The sequence below is a fragment of the Styela clava genome, chromosome 8, assembly GCF_964204865.1.
Source record: "Styela clava chromosome 8, kaStyClav1.hap1.2, whole genome shotgun sequence".
In the NCBI taxonomy this organism is placed as follows: Eukaryota; Metazoa; Chordata; class Ascidiacea; order Stolidobranchia; family Styelidae; genus Styela; species Styela clava.
Genome location: NC_135257.1, coordinates 21,677,122 through 21,696,192, shown reverse-complemented (window position 1 = coordinate 21,696,192; position 19,071 = coordinate 21,677,122). Strand labels below are relative to the sequence as shown.

Below are 19,071 nucleotides of genomic sequence, written 5' to 3'. Positions count from 1 at the left end.
ACACTTTAGGACAGATAATTGATCACAGAACAATTCTTCCCTTTCAAATTTTATGTTGTTTCCAGTAGACTCTCATCAAAATAAACAAATATAGTAGGCTACAAGTGCTACAACGCTTGCATTACTGCACTGGTAGGACCGTGAAAGAATAAGTTACGGTAATTTCATTGTGGTAAGACACCGGTACCGGCACCAGTATCGTACTTACGTACTGAGCTACCAGTACCGGTACCGAACCTGTAGGTCTGATATTCCGTTCCGCATACGATAGGCTATAAAACTTGCATTGCAGCATTAGTAATACCGCGGAAGGAATAAGTCAATTTCACTGCGTTACGTTACCGGTATGGCAACTTACCAGTACCGACCTACAGTAGCTGTAGTACTGAGCAAGACAATCGATCGCGAAACCGCTTGAAATAAGTGTAAAACAGTGTTCCCATGAGTAAAAATAAATACCGCGAAATTTTGTATGAAATATCATATCTCATAGGATTCATATAAAATTTAAGAATAAACAAAAGTAATAGCCTTCTAGCGAAAAAATTAATCCTTAACCACTGAAAATTTCAAAGCAATTGGTCCAGTATTCGAAGAGAAAAGCGACTTTTTAAAAACGTGTCAAAGAACAAGAACAACAACAACATAATATTGAAACGATCGTTATGTCCACTACGTGTCCAATAATATTAAATTAATCGTACTACAGCGAATCATAATTCCTTCCCAAAATTCTTCCATGTTGACTCAGTGGTATATGATAAAAACTATTACTACATGAAGCACAAAAACGAGTAATTATGCGACTCCAAAACTTAAGGAAAAAATGGGAATAAAAAAAAGGGGTAAATACTAAGGCTGGGAATTTCTGGGGAAACATTTTAATCGAGTAAATTTACCCGGTTAACCACCGCGTGGCGTTTGACGAAGTAGGTTACAATTTGGGCGTGTTACGTCACATTCGCTCCAAGCGATTTTACGTGATCTTGCCCTGTTATTGCTCGATAATTGCTCAGCAGTAAGATACAGCAATTTTTCCATGGTTGCTCTTTTGCAAGAGATATGCAGCGCACTTCGAACATATGGAGGTATTTTAAAAACCAAATCTGAAATTAAATACCATTTATATGACAAAACTTTCAGTGTTCGATGCGTAACTTCTACTTCAAAATATCATTAAGAGAAACAGCTAGGTGCAATGCTAGCTAGACGCAAAACTGATGTTACTTTCCCTTGGAACCACTGATCCAACGAAGACTTTCATGCATTAAAAGTTTCAAGAAATAGGTACGGATTTGGTTTGGATCGCACTTTTTCCAATCTTAAGCTGATCGTGTGTGGCGCGAGTGAGTTATGATCATTAAACTTAAAAAGTTTGGGCAGTGGTTTTCAGCTTTCATGGTGGAGAAGAAACAACAATAAAAACATTTGGGGCTGAAGGAACTGCGGTGTAATTGATATGTGTAAATTGGTTACATGATTATATTTGTAACCTAAAATATGCCAATCAAAAAAATAAGACAACAACTGGAAATAAAATGCAATAAAAACAGTTATGCACTGGAATTTTTTTATAATCTTTTTCAAAGAAATTGTGCATCATCAGCTTGGCCACAATGAGTATCTGAGCTTGTCTGTGATATGAAACTTATGATTGGAAACCATATTCCTCAGTATTGCTCTTCTAGCAGGCGAATTTCATCTCATGGAAATGCAATTACTAATATAGGACTTAATAATAACACAGCTATATACTGTAATGCTCCTTCTAATTATATTGAATTTATCAACATACATCAACATGCTGATTAATAAAAATGTTTAGCAGCACGGTAACGATGTGATTAACAAATATTCGCGAATGAAAGCAACTGACACTTATTACAGTATTACACGATACCTTGACCGAAGGCTTTGCCATATATATCCCACATTTAATCTTGCATTGTTTTATCGGTGCTACTGTTTTCTCCTTTAACAATTTTAATATTCCAGAAACAAAGCTGTTTAACTTAACATCCTATACAATGAAGAAAATATTATAAATAAAAACAAGAGAGTAATGCTCAAATATATGGACGCAAAGGCCGAAACGAAGTAGTACGGGTATGCAATATGTCACTCGACTGACTACCAGATAGCAACAAAACAAACGGTTCGGAGTCAAATATATGGAAAACTGCTCAAATATATGAAAAAACTGAAAATTTGAAAGCCATTGGTCCAGTAGAGAGTTTTTTTTTTATAAAAAGAAGAAAAGAAATACTAACAACCCATAGGATATTCAGTGAAACACCAATTAGGGCATTCCAAAAGCTGTTCAACATCACTGTTCTTATTGAATTCTCTTCAAAATTCGAACCACACACATTCATTTTGACGACTTCATGATTGCAAAGCCAACAAACCCACATTTTCAAAATCGGCCAAGTCGAAAACTGCCTTATTTGGGCTGATTCTCCTGCGCAATTGCTTAAAAATTGATGAAGGTTGAAGTCTGTAGCAAAATTGTTCGGAAATGGAGAATCATTTGCTCATTCAGGAAATGTCACTATTTTTACGATTGGGATCTACTACTAAAAAATGATAACGCTTTCTACAATAATATTCTTAAAGCAGACTGCAGTTGCACTAATCGCTATTCACCCTAACTGCATTTTCAACAACGTTTCAATGACATAGACTATTGAGTTTAATAACTATATCTCACATCGTTATAAAATAATGCCCACAAAACATTATCACTCTTATTTAATATTTTTCAAAAATGAAACCAAACAAATATCCACTCCCCATCTAGCAATTACGATATTCTAACAATGATAAGGGGGCGAGAGATTGGATATCACACAAGAGCAAATGCAAACAAATAAAAATATATTGCATGATGTGCATCGCCATTCACTCATTTCCATTCTTGGGCACGTTTCGAAAAATATTTCATTTGAGCATATCCATATTCATGTTTACAAATATAAAGTCTATATAAACGATATAATTGCGAAGAACCCTTTCCACATTAGTTACAAACATGAGGTTTTCTCTAGTATCAGTTCGTTCATGTAGAGTGGATGATTGGGTATCGTTTACAAACAGTCCAATGTTAGTTTTTCTCATGCACATGTAAATAGGATGACTTTGAAAAACTCTGGAATATTGTTTACAAACAAAAGGTTTCTCTCCAGTATGAGTTCGTTCATCAACATGTAAATTAGATAATTGTGAAAAACTCTTTCTTCATTGTTCACAAACATAAGGCTCGTCACCAGTATGAATTCGTTTATGCCCATGTAAACTGGATAATCGTGAAAAACGCTTTCCACATTGTTTACAAACATAAGGTATCTCTCCAGTATGAGTTCGTTCATGCCTATGTAAACTAGATAATTGTGAAAAACTTTTTCCACATCGTTTACAAACATATGGTTTCTCTACGTTATGAGTTCGTTCATGCACATGTAAATTAGATAATTGTGAAAAACCTTTTCCACATTGTTTACAAACATAATTTTTCTCTCCAGTATGAGTTCGTTCATGCATATGTAAACTGGATAATTGTGAAAAATCTTTCCCACATTGTTTACAAACATATGGTTTCTTTCCAGTATGAGTTCGTTCATGCACATGTAAAGTAGACGAATCTGAAAAACTCTTTCCACATTGTTTACAAATATAGGGCTTATCATCTGTATGACTTCGCTCATGCCTTCGTAAATTGGATATACACGAAAAACACTTTCCACATTGTTCACAAATATAAGGCTCGTCAGTTGTCACCTGTATGACTCCGCTCATGCCTTCGTAAATTGGATATGCACGAAAAACACTTTCCACATTGTTCACAAATATAAGGCTTGTCACCTGTATGACTCCGCTCATGCCTATGTAAATGAGATAATTGTGAAAAACTTTTTCCACATCGTTTACAAACATATGGTTTCTCTCCATTATGAGTTCGTTCATGCACATGTAAATTGGATAATTGTGAAAAACTCTTCCCGCATTGTTTACAAACATAAGGTTTCTCTCCAGTGTGACTTCGTTCATGACTATTTAAAAAAGATATTTGCGAAAAATTCTTTCCACATTGTTTACAAACAAAAGGTTTCTCACCAGTGTGAGTTCGTTCATGCACATGTAAAGTAGATGAATGTGAAAATCTTTTTCCACATTGTTTACAAATATAAGGCTTTTCACCTGTATGACTTCGCTTATGCCTACGTAAATTGGATATACACGAAAAACACTTTCCACATTGTTTACAAATATAAGGCTTGTCACCTGTATGACTTCGCTCATGCCTATGTAAATGAGATATACACGAAAAACACTTTCCACATTGTTTACAAATATAAGGCTTGTCACCTGTATGACTTCGCTCATGCCTATGTAAATGAGATATACACGAAAAACACTTTCCACATTGTTTACAAATATAAGGCTTGTCACCTGTATGACTTCGCTCATGCCTATGTAAATGAGATAATTGTGAAAAACTCTTTCCACATTGTTCAAGAACATGAGGTTTCTCCCCAGTATGAGATCTCTTCCATTTTAAGTTCTCCTCATATTGTTGGCAAACATATGGTTTATCTCCCCTGTTGGTTTGTAACTTATTCTCGGATTTTCCAGTTGGAACAGCCAAACAAATTTTTCTACTTTGTGCATGAACATCAGAGTTCTCTTCATCACCACTCAGTGAACAACCCTTTCCACAATTATCGCCGGTGTTGGTATGCTGACTAGTTCCCACATCGTTATCAGATGGATATTCGTTTAAATCTCTTGTGCCATAATGATTTTCATCATGAAAATGCTTTTCCAAATCGAGTCCCGATGAAAAGTGTTCATTAAAGACAACCTTGGTGGATTCTATGATTTTGGTATAATTTTCCATAATGCAGAATATCTATATAATGATAATAATTTTTTTTACGTTTCGCAAACACTGACCATTGTCATATAATAAATGCAAAAATGCAGCTGAATGTATGTGATTAGTTTAATACTTACTGAAAAATTTCAGAAGCCCAATCACAGATTTGGAAAACTACGTGATTAACAAATATTCGTGAATGAAAGCAACTAGATCACTGGTATTGTGATAAGACACCTCAATTGGAGGCTGTGTCATTGAATCTGTGTTGCTTTGTCAGTACTACTGTTTCTTCAACAATTCTAATATTTTAGAAACAATACAATTTCATTGAATATACAGCCCAACATAATATTCAATTATAAATAATTATCATCAAAACAATTAATTCTTGGTTGGAAATAGGTAGGGATGGGCAATATAGAATACCGAATCCGGAGGATTCGAATCCCACAGGATCCGATAACAGGATTTGGTTTCCGCCTCTCCGGCGCCTTTTGCATTTCGAGTTTCTAATTTATCAATCAAAAACGAGCGTTTTTTCTCACATGGAAATCTCTCTCGTTTAACATAACTTGCGTCTGCTCGTAAAATCGGTAAACGTCAAACACTGTAATCTCAATCTGCATACTCAGAACAAGAAGTCGGCGAAGTACACCTCACGGCGAAGACTCGTTATTGCACCGCTTTTGCGTTCTACTGATTTGCTATATAGCTAACGTATAATAATAATTATTATTTGTGCCGACTTACTAGCGATATTCCGATAATCTGATTGCAACAATCTTCAATTGTTTACAGACGTGCCTTGCTTCATTTTACATTAAGATATCTCGAGACCTGCGAGTTTTACCAAAAAAAGATGCATGTAAACCAAAAGCCAGGCGTTAAATGTTATAACATTGCTTGCGATTGATTTAGATCAAATATTATTTACGAATAATTTATTACACCATTTTCCGAAATACAAAATTATATCGCAATACGCAAAAATCTGTTGCATTCAAACTCCACTCTCAAAACATTACATTTGTTTCGGTCCGTTTCTATTGTTCAAGATAGACGCACGTTTGATCGAGTGTCTGCAGTAATTTTGTCGCAGGAAAATTTAAAAAAAAATTGCCGCATCTGGCGAAGATAGTGACGTATTGAGTTTAATTAGGGCCAAGTCTGTGTAGATAATGATATGTAACGATAATCATAGAAAATGAATTAGTCATTAGATGTTATTACCTAATAACTAAGTACACCGTTTTCCGAAATAAAATGTTATTGCAATACGTGAAAATCTGTCACATTTGAATTTCACTCTCAAAAGATTACATATTTTTCGGTCCTTCCCTATCGTTCAAGATAGACGCACGTTTGATCAAGTGTCTGTAGTATTTTAGTCGCCGATGAATAAAAAAAATAAAATAAAAAAAGTTGCCGCATCTGGCGAAGATAGTGGCGTATTGAGTTTATGCACGGCCAAGTCTGGGTAGATAAAGTATGTAATGATAATCATAGAAAAGGAATTAGTCTTTAGATGTTATTACCTAATAACTAAGTACGAAATCACGTTTACGGGAACTTGGTTTTACGAGTCTTTCTCGCACAGAATAAAAAGTTGATTTTAATTGATAGTGGTTAAATTTGATATTTTACAACGGCCGCATAGGTTGCAGTGGCCACACGCTGGTCCTGCATCTAATTAATTCTCAGCGGGTATGTTTTAGTTAGTACATTCGGCAGACTAACAATAAAAATGATTTAACGCCGCTTCATATCTATTTTTGTATTTAACCGCTTACTATTATAGTGTGTAAAGCGTGTCTTAATTTAGCATTTCAGTATTTAGGGATTACATACATTTGGAACAAATTGAAGGCAAAAAAAAATAATAATCCTATAATAAGTTTTATTGTCCTGAGAAATGCCTGTTTAGTATCAAATGAAATTCAATGCTCAGGACATTTCCAAATAAATATTACATTTATAGTTATACATTTAAAACTTTTTAACATCTAAATCCAGCATTGTGGAAATAGAATAGGATTCGGTATTCTGGATTCGATTTAACTATTCTAGAATAGTAAATTATTCTACATTGCCCATCCCTAGAAATAGGGCTGTCCAAGCGAACCGAATGTTCGAAATCTGATCTTTTTTCACTGGGCAAGCAAAAACATGTTTCTATCGCTTTCTTTGCTGTAAAAAGGTCTCTCCTATTGCCCGATGACCTGCAATTATCCATTCCATGCATGCTCATAAATTAAAAGTAATCGGTAATAATGATTTAAAGATGACGTTTTTTGAGAGAACCCAAAGAAAAAAAGGCAAATTTAGTATCAGCAAAAACGCCAGTTCTTTTTTTCAAAATTTATTTAAAGATTGTTGCATTCAGATTTCAGATCATCGGAATATCACCAGTAAATCGGCACAGATAATTATCATACGCTAGCTAGATAGCAAAGCAGGAAAACGCAAAAATGGGCAATAACGAGTCTTCGCCTTGAGGTTATATTGCCGACTGTCCTGAATATGCCGATTGAAATTACAGTGTTTGATGTTTACCGATTTACGGGCTCTTTGCGAGCAGACGTAAGTTTAATTAAACGAGAGAGATTTCCCCGCGAGAAAAACGCTCGTCTATAATTGATAAATTAAAAACCTGAAATACAAAAATTGACGCATGGCGTCGGAAAGGCGGAAACCGAATCCTGATATCGGATCCCATTGGATTCGAATACTTTGGGATTCGAATCCTCCGGATTCGGTATTCTATATTGCCCACCCCTACCCTTGGCAACAATATCATCGGACCAACGTCGTCGTCCTTTCTACTTAACGTTAATTAAAACGTCACATGTTTAATTCGTTATTCAAATATTTCAAGTATCCAGACTGGATTCCATGGCAGGTGCACGCCCGAGGGCGCTAGCGCTCCGCAGAAATGCACGCGAGCGAAATCAATTTTGCACGCCGAAAATTTGCAATTGCTCACCAATGTAAATCGGTTTAAATGGTTTTAAAATCAATAATCCAGTAATATAAAGATGCCAAAATAAACTCCACAATTGTCGACAAATACCAGCTTGCAAGATTTGGTCTGATCGAAATATTGCGAAGCAAAAAGACCATGGACCTTTCCCCAACCTTTGACCCGCGAAAAATTCCTCTCATTGTTACGTCCTTTTTTGCATCTTGCTGATTGGCCAATGTCATGAAATAAACAAGGAAGTCGATGCTCGGGGAAAGTTCCATATCGTGTTGAATGATAGGAAATAGGAATCCCGTGAGAATAGTTATGGACGAAAAGATCGCCTCCGCACCAATGGCCAAGTACGGCTCTGATTCAGCGTATTTTTCATACAATAATTTTACACGAATGTACTGAACAGTACCGGTATCTAAAGTTGCTCAAACACTCCCAAAATTAGTGACAAAGTATGAAAATAATGTTTGGGGTCAAAGGTCAAACGTTCATTTTGCTCTAGTTTGACGTATTTTTTATCCATTAATTCTACGTAAAAACACTACCAAAATTAATGACAAAGTATGTCCATTTTGCTCTGGTTCAACGTATTTTTTATCCAATAATTTTACGCGGATGTACTGAACAGTATCGGTATCCAAAGTCGCACAAACACTCTCAAAATTAGCGACAAACTGTAGAAATAATGTTTGCGGTCAAAGGTCAAACGTCCATTTTTTCTCTGATTCAACGTATTTTTTATCCGATACCGGTAATTTTACGCGGATGTATTGAGAGGTATCTGATGTCAAAGTCAGTTGCACGCGAGTGCAGTTGTTTTGCACGTCGTGAGCTATAATTGCACGCCAGGAATTCTTATTTGCACGCGGGAATTTCTGATTGCACGCCCGATTTCTCGTTCAAAAAGGCCATGAAATCCAGACTGGCATATGACTGTATGGTACCGGTGGACGAATACAATATGAATGAGTTTTATCGTGAATATATACTGTTTTATCAATCTTACATCGATACTTCTAAATAATGAAATAATATTCATCCACCTACCGGTATTACAGTATTCAGGTATTACACACATTTCTTTATTTATTTCCCACTGAATAATATTTAGAACCTTGAAAAAAATATCTAGATTTTATAGCTAACATCTAGGCTCCAAATTTACATCTAGATCTTGAGAAAAAAACATCTAGATCTAGATCTAAAACATCTAAAGTGGCAGCCCTGTATTCGAGCTTCCTGAATGCAGAACACCGGGGAAGTCGATTTTGCCTGATCGCTGAAGCAACTGTCACAGATTTTTTTAAATTAATCCTACGCGGAAAAATTACGTTTGTTTTCAAACAAACAATCAATATTCGAAATAGGTGTATCGGCTTCTTTGTGTATTTCTTCTGCTTTTCGAATCAGGAATCAAACAAAAAAAAATGATAGTTGATGTAAATATACGGTAGTACTGTCAATAAAACTTCAATTTTTGCAACTGTCATTGATTTGAGGAAAGAGTTCCGATTTTTTGTTATTCTTTCTTCGTATGATTGTGTTTAATTAAGTACATGTGTTAACATAATATTGGGTTGTTCTTATGATCTATTTTCTGCATAAATTCAACTGCATGATGTCGCTGACTAGATGACGCATAGAGTCTTTCGCGACCCATCGTCAACTGCAACAAGCCGATTTCCGTTTTCGCAATTTATGTTTAGTACCGAATGCTCAAAACTTCGCAAAATTAATCCCATAGAGCTCACAGATATATTTTTCTCAACAACAGTATAATATCAGAACGATCCATAAGTCTAATTGGCGTCCAAAAGACGATGAGATACTCCTATATGGGTTTCTGTACATTGTGGAGTATCCGGTGAGCTGCTGAATTTGATTATTCCCTCTATGTGTGTGTAATGGATCTTGCTCAACAAGTTCGTCAACCTAAATTCCCTTTATTTGGAAAAATGCTCGAACGGCTTCTAAAATTAACATAATGGTTTTCGGCGTCTTCTTTCACCCTGAAATGCAATTTTTGTTTGTTTATATTGTTTGTTTGCGGAAGCATGGACTTGGTGGTGGAGGAAGCCGTAACCGACCAGTGGTTACGTGAACCACCCAACGACGGCGAGGAATCCAGCAATCCTCTCGCACATAACCATCCCTGCATGGGATTCGAACCTGCGAACCCACGCAGAGTAATTAGAGGTGCGGTGGCGAGCGTATTCCTAACGCTTAGCCCGTTGAGCCACACCGCCACGCAAGTATGGTGAGCCACGTTATGAAAACTTAATGTTACAGGTGCGCGAGAATGAGATTTTACTGCGCAAATAGTCTGGTGGTACTGCGCAATAGCGCAGTTGCGCACCTTGGAGGGAACCTTGCCGGTAATACTGAACTTATCGAAGCAAAAAGCAGTGAAATACATCGGTCACTGAGGCATATGTCCATTGTCCAGACATATTTTTAAATGAATCCTACGCGGAAAAATTACATCTGGCATAAAAAACCTAACATGTTTCTTCGAGAATCGACTTCCTTGTGTACGTACTCTGTTTTTGAAATCAAAACGAAAGATAACAATTAGTTAATGAATATTTTACAGTATTATCAATAAAATTTGAAATTTTGTTTTCACAAATGTAATTCATTGTATTCATGTTAAAAACGTTGACTTTCTTAATTCTTGCCGTAACAATGGCTGATCAGCCATAACCAGTTATCACCAATTTATTTCTTCACCAGGCTGGAAGTACGACCGATACATACACAAAGTGAAGAAAATATGAAAAAATTGCATTTCAGGGTGAAAGAAGACGCCGAAAACCATTATGTTGATTTTAGAAGCCGTTCGAGCATTTTTCTAAATAAAGGGAATTTAAGTTGACGAACTTGTTGAGCAAGATCCATTACACACACATAGAGGGAATAATCAAATTCAGCAGCTCACAGGATACTCCACAATGTACAGAAACCCATATAGGAGTATCTCATCGTCTTTTGGACGCCAATTAGACTTATGGATCGTTCTGATATTATACTGTTGTTGAGAAAAATATATCTGTGAGCTCTATGGGATTGATTTTGCGAAGTTTTGAGCATTCGGTACTAAACATAAATTGCGAAAACGGAAATCGGCTTGTTGCAGTTGACGATGGGTCGCGAAAGACTCTATGCGTCATCTAGTCAGCGACATCATGCAGTTGAATTTATGCAGAAAATAGATCATAAGAACAACCCAATATTATGTTAACACATGTACTTAATTAAACACAATCAGTATTACAGTTAACGACGCATTAAAATGAAAATGTGATCGTCCTGACCAGGGGGTAATAGTCAGCGATTAATGAAAGTAGGACATGCCAAGAAAAGCGAAAGAGGCACGGCGCTGCACATGTCGTTGTTTTGCCACCATCGGCAGACCTATAAACGCAAGTTTTTGTTTCACCCCGTTGAAAAAACTGGAGCACAGATGGATTTCCATCCCCGCAACATGCAAAATATGCATCTTTTAAACTGAATTTTTTTTTGGCGATTCATTCAATATTTAGGGTGAGGCCCTACGAGCATAGCTGAAGATTTTAAAGGGGGGGGGGGGGGGGGGGGGCTGAAATCTTTAATTGCCAAGTTAGACCAAAACACCTATCAGGTCTGATCGCAAATGTTAGTTTATAATAGTCCCGATGGTCTAACTCTAAAAAGTGTTTCAAGCCACGAAGAATTTATATGTATGATATAGTAAAACAATTTAGAAGACTTTATCTTACACTCAAAGGGGGGTCTGACAGATGATGTTTGGTCTAATATGGTATATCACATGTTGAAGGTACCAGTATATGGAGCCCTTCATACGCTGGAGAAGCAATGAAATGTTGTTGTTTTTTAAATATGACTACAGAATGTGTTGCATGTAGCTGTATAGCATTTATTTTGTTAAAAAATCCTTGAGCTAATCACCTGTTGTAGACTTCCAGTGTGTAAAATAATTTATGAAATTTTAGCTGATTTACTGTCTTTTGTCTCCAGATGTTTCAGAGAGTAGTAGTAGATTTCCGTTTTTGAGGGAAGCCACGTCAGTAGTGCTGTTGCATATGTCAAAAAAGGTATTTTGCAGTTTGCAAAACTTGGCAGTTGCTTCAAATTCAGACATCTCCGAAATCCTAGCAACAGATGCAGGAAAAACCTACAAAGAAAATTTCCCCGGTTCATCTGTTATTAATGACCCGAATACTGTTGGTAATTTTAGAAATAATAATCATGATCCAAGTATTTAAATGCTCAATAGAAGATAGATATAATAAGAAAATACAAATGAATTAAAACCCAAAACAATTCTTTGTGCTATACCCGTGCTTAATATTTAACAGACATTTTTGGTGACCGTACATTTGAACCCATGTACATTTGAACCCATGCGTATATCCACGGGTTCAATCTATATGCGGGTGCTAAAACCCATGGGTTAGGGTTAGTATGGGTTTAACTATCCGTGAAACAAAAAAAAATCCATAGGTGCAATAGCATACAGGTGCAATTGTCATGGGTTCAAATGTACGTGGGTTCAAATGTAATGGAACCGACATTTTTATCAAGCTATTGAGTTAAACATATTATTCTGTTAGTTTACATGGCTGTTTAAAACGTTTTTTAGACATATCTTCATAAAATTCCTTCTAGATGCGTTTCCATAACAAAACCCCATTTGGTGACAGCAAATCATTCTTCAAAAGTGAGTTTCGAGACATCTGCAAAATTTTTTATTTTAGTTAGTGTATTTTGAAATAAATTGCCCACAGCAATTGAACCTTGTCTACCATCTAAGCATGTATGTGTTTATATATAAGTATAACAGCCACTTTGACAAAGTATTATTTGAAACAAAAATGTGAATACTCCACAAAACAAATTGGAATTAATAAAATGTAACGGTTCATGGAGAAATATTAATGCATTCAAAAAATGTGGTGGATTTTGCAGTAGCGAAAAAGTTATTGCTATTGATCACAAATCAATAATTTAAAAACACTCGACAAAATAATTCAAAACTTTTTGGCACATCTAAAATTATTGATACGTATATATATGTTGAAGCCATGTTCAGATAATAGCAATTATAGGTATCAAATTTATGTGTAAAAGGTTATTAGTACCAGCCTAAAATCAAGCAAAATGAATTATCATGGCAAACGTAAACGCCTCTTATGTTGTAATATGCAGCTGGTGATTTCGTATACAATGACAGAATGAGTTTGGGAAAAAATTATCAGGATTAGTAGAACTCCATCATAAAACACTAATTAATTGAAGTTAAAATATGTGTTTTTAATTTATGTTTTTCTGCAGACGTCACAATTTCATGGTGGTATTGCTCACCACATTTCTTTTTTTGCTGACAGTTTTAGTTGCTCCACCAAAAATATTTTCATTGATATGGTGTAAGCTAATTTTGATTTTTGGGATAAAGCATCACCCATCAGTCAATTTATATTCTTGCTTACTGCTTTGATCACACAGCATAAATCCTCACACTGTAACTTTTTTATGATCCGAAAATATACATATCTCTTATCAAAATTTACATTCCTTGACAAATCATTACTGTTTTGGGTACCTATAAGAACATTTACAACTTACTCTTTCTTATGCTGAACAATCGTAGCACATAGCGGCTCTCTACCACATCTACTCATGGGAGCTTTAAAGTGAATTCAAAATCTTACTGTCAATGTGCTTTCGAGTGCTGGACCGGTCTTAGGGCCTTCCCACTCAATTAATTGTTCTTCTATTTTGTTTTGTAATCTGCATTCTATCAGTTCTATAGTCAAGTATATCGTGTAATATTCCAGGTGCACAACTAACTTGAATATTTATAAGTCACTCACTTAATCTTGACGCGAGACAGTGCCGTCAGAACACAGAAAAACGCAGAAAGTCGCACGATGATTTTCGAAGCAATAATAATCTGTCAGCACCAAGTCAAGCGTGTCGGCGAATTCAACACCGGGACCAAATTTCCGGAGTTACACGGGGCTGGTTCCACTGCTGCTGCAGGGAATTCCCGTAGTAGTCAACCTCGTTATGCTACGTCACGTACGTCAGTAATTTCCTCGTTGTTGGCGTGCTCCCTGGAGCATGACGTTGAGTTGATCTAGTTAGTCAATACTTTATTTACCGAATTTTCCGTTCTCACGTACTTTTTAGTTCCCAAATTGTTTTAATTATTTTTGCTGATTTACTTCTGTATTGTTTGACTTAATCTGCTTCTATAATGATGTCGCTGACATGATGACTTTTGATAGTCTTTTCGCGACCCTTCGTTCATTGCAGTTCAAATATTGTACTTTTTTCTTTCAATGAATTTATTCACCTTTTTCCGTCCGTTTAAATGTACAATGTTTTTGCACGATGAAAAATAAATATCTCAATCTTAGCGCTGCGGTGAACATGTGATTCGTAAAACGAGAACAAGCGTTACGTAACCTTTTCAAAAACCCCAGACTTAGAGCTTCGCAAGCGTAACGAAACGCGGAATAATCAAGGTTATATGAGAGCATGTTTACCATAGTCTTCTGGAATCTTTGTTTGTTTATTATGTGCGGGAAACTGCTTCTCGCTCGTTCAAATTACTTCTCATTGAGGTAATGACAAATTCCTTGTATATTTCTGAGCTTTGAAATACTTACACAAATAAAATTCACCTTGTAGTAAAATAAAAATTATGATGCGTTCACCGTGGTACGAACACCCGAATAAAGCATGGATCATAGTTGGATGCTTGAAATGATTTTAGTTAGTGCCGAAATACTTCACAACATGAACATATACGTAAAATAACATATTATTGCCACGTTATGACCAAGTATGACAGGTGTTCGAATATCTTGGTCATCAGGAAATAAAGAGTTGCCGATGCTCCCGAAGTATGCGAACCAAGATGGCGGACATCGGAACGTAACATGAGTAACAGGTTTGGCGATAATTTTTTCCTTATTTTAGTCCTATTATCAGTTCGAAGACTAGCCAAGAGCCTCCCGTAGTATTTATACCTAAAATTATGGCCTAACCCTAACCTAGTACCTGGTTTACATGAATGAATGCATGAGCGAACTCACACTGGAGAAACCTTTTTGTTTGTGAACAATGAGGAAAAGGTTTCTCTCTATCTAATTTACGTGTACGCCGACAAAGTCAATATGGAGAAAAACCGTATATTTATTAACAATGTGGCAAGGGATTCGCAATATCTAATTTACGAGGGCATGACAGACGTCATACTGGAGAGAAACCGTAAGTTTGTTAACGATGTAGAAAGAGTTTTTCGCAATCATCTAGTTTGCATGTGCATAATCGAACTCATACCGGGGAGAAACTTTTTGGTTGCAAAAATTGTGGAAATTTTTTTGTGAAATTATCTACTTTACAAAATACAAACATTAATCGAGTGAAGGATGTGGGATGAGCTTTTCAGGAAAAATTCATTTACAGAAACATTAATAATTCAAACTGGTATATACAGGTGGGAGGAAAGCTTCTGTGTGAAAGCATGAACTGAGTCATATACTAACTAATCCCATAAGTTGCTTGAGAAAGTCTTTTCATTTTAAAGATGATATATTCCGCGACTAATAGTGTTTTATTTGGTAGGATCTTCCCAGGGAGATGAAACTAGTCTAAAAAGCCACGCCCACATTAATAAAACAAACAAAGTTATTCGCGTTACGAGTTTCTGCAGCTTCACGCTCCATTGCGATCACTTGATTTGCGCGGAGCTTGGTGAAGACGGTGGTATGTGCACAGAATGTCTTGCTGTATATTTTTTAGCTCAGCAGCCTATAGTATTTCATTAAGTTGGTTCAATACTTTAATCAAATGCCGGTTGTCCATCTTAAGCTCGGTCTCTTTAGTTTATTTCAAGATAGATTAGATTTACTTTTCGGCTTCAACTAGTATTTCCCCCTCAAGACAACGCAGGTACGGTATGGTAACTTGGCGTTCTATGAAACACCTCAATACTGCAATATTCTACCCGATTATCGTAACCTAGGGCCTAGGCTACTTCATTTCTTATGTTCTGTGAGTCTGGTACTGGGTTACGATCTTTTTAGTTACACACCCTCCATTCTAGGAGATATAATTCTACTATTATAACTTACGACTAACATACCAGCACTATAGCAGTATAGTCTGATAGTATTCACAGATTTACCAAACACCAAAAGTACCAATTTCATTTCTTTTTTTAAAGTCAACTCGTTTTATCTCTTTTTTACGTTTTTGTATTACTTTTTTTTGGAATTGCATAATTTGTATTATACTGTTATAGGCTATTTATTCACATCACTCATCAACATGAGTAATCGATGTTGCATTTCAGTATGTTCAAGATTGTAATTTTATATAAAAAGAGAAATATTCAACAAAGCCTCACAGTCGCGTCTTTGAATTGGTGCAATTTTCAAGATGAACGCCAACTTTGAATAGATCTTCTCCAAAAAAGAGGAAAGTAGCTGAAAAAACATGTCATAAAAATTTGCAAGACTTGAAAAAAAGTGCATCAACTTATTCACCTTTCAACTGGCAATACCAGGATTTAGAAAACAATATTCAATTTTTTCTCAAGTCCTAATCAGCTGCAGAGCAATCAAGTTTAGCTATAAACATTGATTCAGAGTTGGAGATCGGTGCAATTTATCATGGCTGGACTAGTGTAACATAGGAAGTCCTAAATAATATTGATGTAAAAGAAACAACTTTATCAAATATCCTGCATATTATTTGAACATCGATCATTTGTGAGGGGATAACTGGCAGCAGTAATTCCAGTTCTACAACAAGTCAACATTTTGAAGTGTCCTTTTCGAGATCTAATTTGAACAAGGGACTCAACAGCTTAGATTGCATGCTTTAAGTTTAAGGTATTACATATTTTTCTAATCATCTGTTTCAAGAATTCACAATATTCACCACTGGTGTTGATATCATCATGTTAATACCTTGAAAATTTTACAATTTTTTCACTAAAAAAGTACTTGAATCAGTAACTTCAGCTTGTTTGTCTGAGCGTAGTACCTTCTATTTTTACTTTCATTAACAGTATCATCTTGCGAATGACATAACAACACTGCTATGTGGGCACTTCCTTTGAGCAATAATAAGAAATTTCTTTTATCATTATTTTAGATCACTAAATTGTGAAATATTTATTTCATCTGGGAAAAGATGGGAACAGTGTTTTGAAGATTTCCCTTGTTTCACTTATATTACGAGCTCAGGAACTCGTAGCCAATTGAATATACATACACCTGTCCATAAGTTTCAGTTCCTTTACACAAATTGATGTAAAGTAGGCGAACAAAATTAGTTGAGGAGTGCCCAAATTTATAATTGTACAATTATTATTAGTAAACAAACTCTAATGTGCGAAATTTGGTTCAAAACCTGACATAACTTAGTCGATTCAACATATTTGAAGATAAACCTATCTTTTTAGTCAAAGAAAATATTGTCTACAATTCAAAAGGAGATATGATGGTTGGAGATGATGGCTTTGTTGACTTGGGAGAGTCGAGAAAAGCAGAGAAAAAGTTTCTGCACACATTGCACTACAAGTTTATGCACATGGTTTGATTGGGAAGTTTTCAAAGCCCTTGACGTTATCCGCTCAGACCATCTTGCTAGCATTTTCTGGGAAAGTGTTGGAGAAGTGGGTTTGGGGCTCATTACAGATGGACTTAGTGCAAACCGTAAAATGTTCCATGAGTTGAATGATTTTAGGTTAACTTTCCCATATACATGTTTCAATGGTTCTGATCATTTCATTTACTCAAAACAGTACGCAATAATGTGTTTGCGAGTGGAATTCGCCTATTAAATAAGATGACCATTTTCGTGCAGTACCCTTCTTTTTCATCCCAAGAGTTCCGCTCCTGCAAATTGACGGAATCCCACTTGTGCTTACAAAGCTACACACAAGTGTGTGTCAAATATGCAGCCCAGGTTCTATCTAAGACTGCTGCAAGATTGATGCAGCAGAGAGGTGGGCCAGAGCTCTTGGTCAGCATGGTCTATGGATGAATGGTTTGATATTGTGAATACTTGGCCAAATTTTGGATATAAAAAAGGGTGCTCCCGTAATATGTGCACCAGGTGGGGGTTATCAGGTTGTGCGCTATCTTGGTACACATACTACGGGAGCGCCTAAAAAAATGCTCCGACCATTCCATAGCATTGATGAGCGTCTGATTTGGCTTGAAAATAATTTTCATTCCAGAAATACGCAACTGGAAATCAAACAGTTCTAGATATGCTGTATTTTTATTATGCAACTTACATTGCCTATTGTCATGAAAATATACTATATTGCAATGAAAATTTTGTTATGAAAAATAGATTGCTTTGTTTAATTACTGCTAAAGTAATAAAAATAAAACTGGAATCACATCTAAACGCACTACCTTGCAAAACAAAGTGAAAAGAGATCATGCTCTTCATCTACATTTATTTTCAAGCAGTTTTCGTAGGGATAAATTCTGTTTGATGGCACCTTATTTTTCCAAGATGTCCAGCATGCTAGTATCGTTTTGGGCGATACCAAATGATTCTATATTAATATTTTCAAAAACTGTGGCTGTAACACCTTCATGAGCATAGTTTAATCTAAATTCAATTTCGAGCAGCTTGGACACTGGGCAATGGTACGGTTAGGCGTCCATATTCTGTATCCTGCAATCATAGAGTCAGTTATCAAACAGTCCGGTTCGGGATTAAATAATGACTGAATTCTTTTGCAGTCTTCCGGGTCTTAGCATCGTTTTTGCATTTTTTGTAAAATAAACCCAGCAATGTATTGGATTATATGGACCTCGCTGAATATCGCTTCATTGATTACCATGAATGTCAATCATTTCTTGGACTGTGAATCTATCAAATATTTTCCCGACAGACTGGAGGGTATAGTAAACCTGGAATACTCGGTTAGAGTGTGAGGAATAACGCTAACTGCATCACAGCTGAAGGATAACATTTAATCACTCAGAACTTTTCTTCAGCAACAATTGTAAGTATTTGACCACATTTGGCTGCAATGATCTTCTACTACAATTCTCCCCACACTAATATCTCTGCCTAAAAATAAAAGAAATTCAAAATTATTTTTACAGATTTATCCCATGGTGGTTAGAAAAAATTTGCTCTTCATGTTTATCTTGAGTTGTGGAAGTTGTATTAG

The 19,071-nt window shown here is 35.9% G+C and overlaps 1 pseudogene across 1 annotated transcript; it reads right to left on the bottom strand.

Annotated features, from left to right (window-relative positions):
* Positions 1-2,737: 2,737 nt before the first annotated feature.
* LOC120348457 (uncharacterized) lies at positions 2,738-13,843 on the bottom strand (annotated as a pseudogene). Its single transcript, XR_013477606.1, has 5 exons — positions 13,479-13,843; positions 12,472-12,589; positions 11,802-12,027; positions 8,901-9,862; positions 2,738-4,909 (listed from the first exon to the last, which is right to left on the bottom strand). The product of XR_013477606.1 is annotated as an uncharacterized LOC120348457 (transcript).
* Between the last annotated feature and the right edge of the window lie 5,228 nt (positions 13,844-19,071).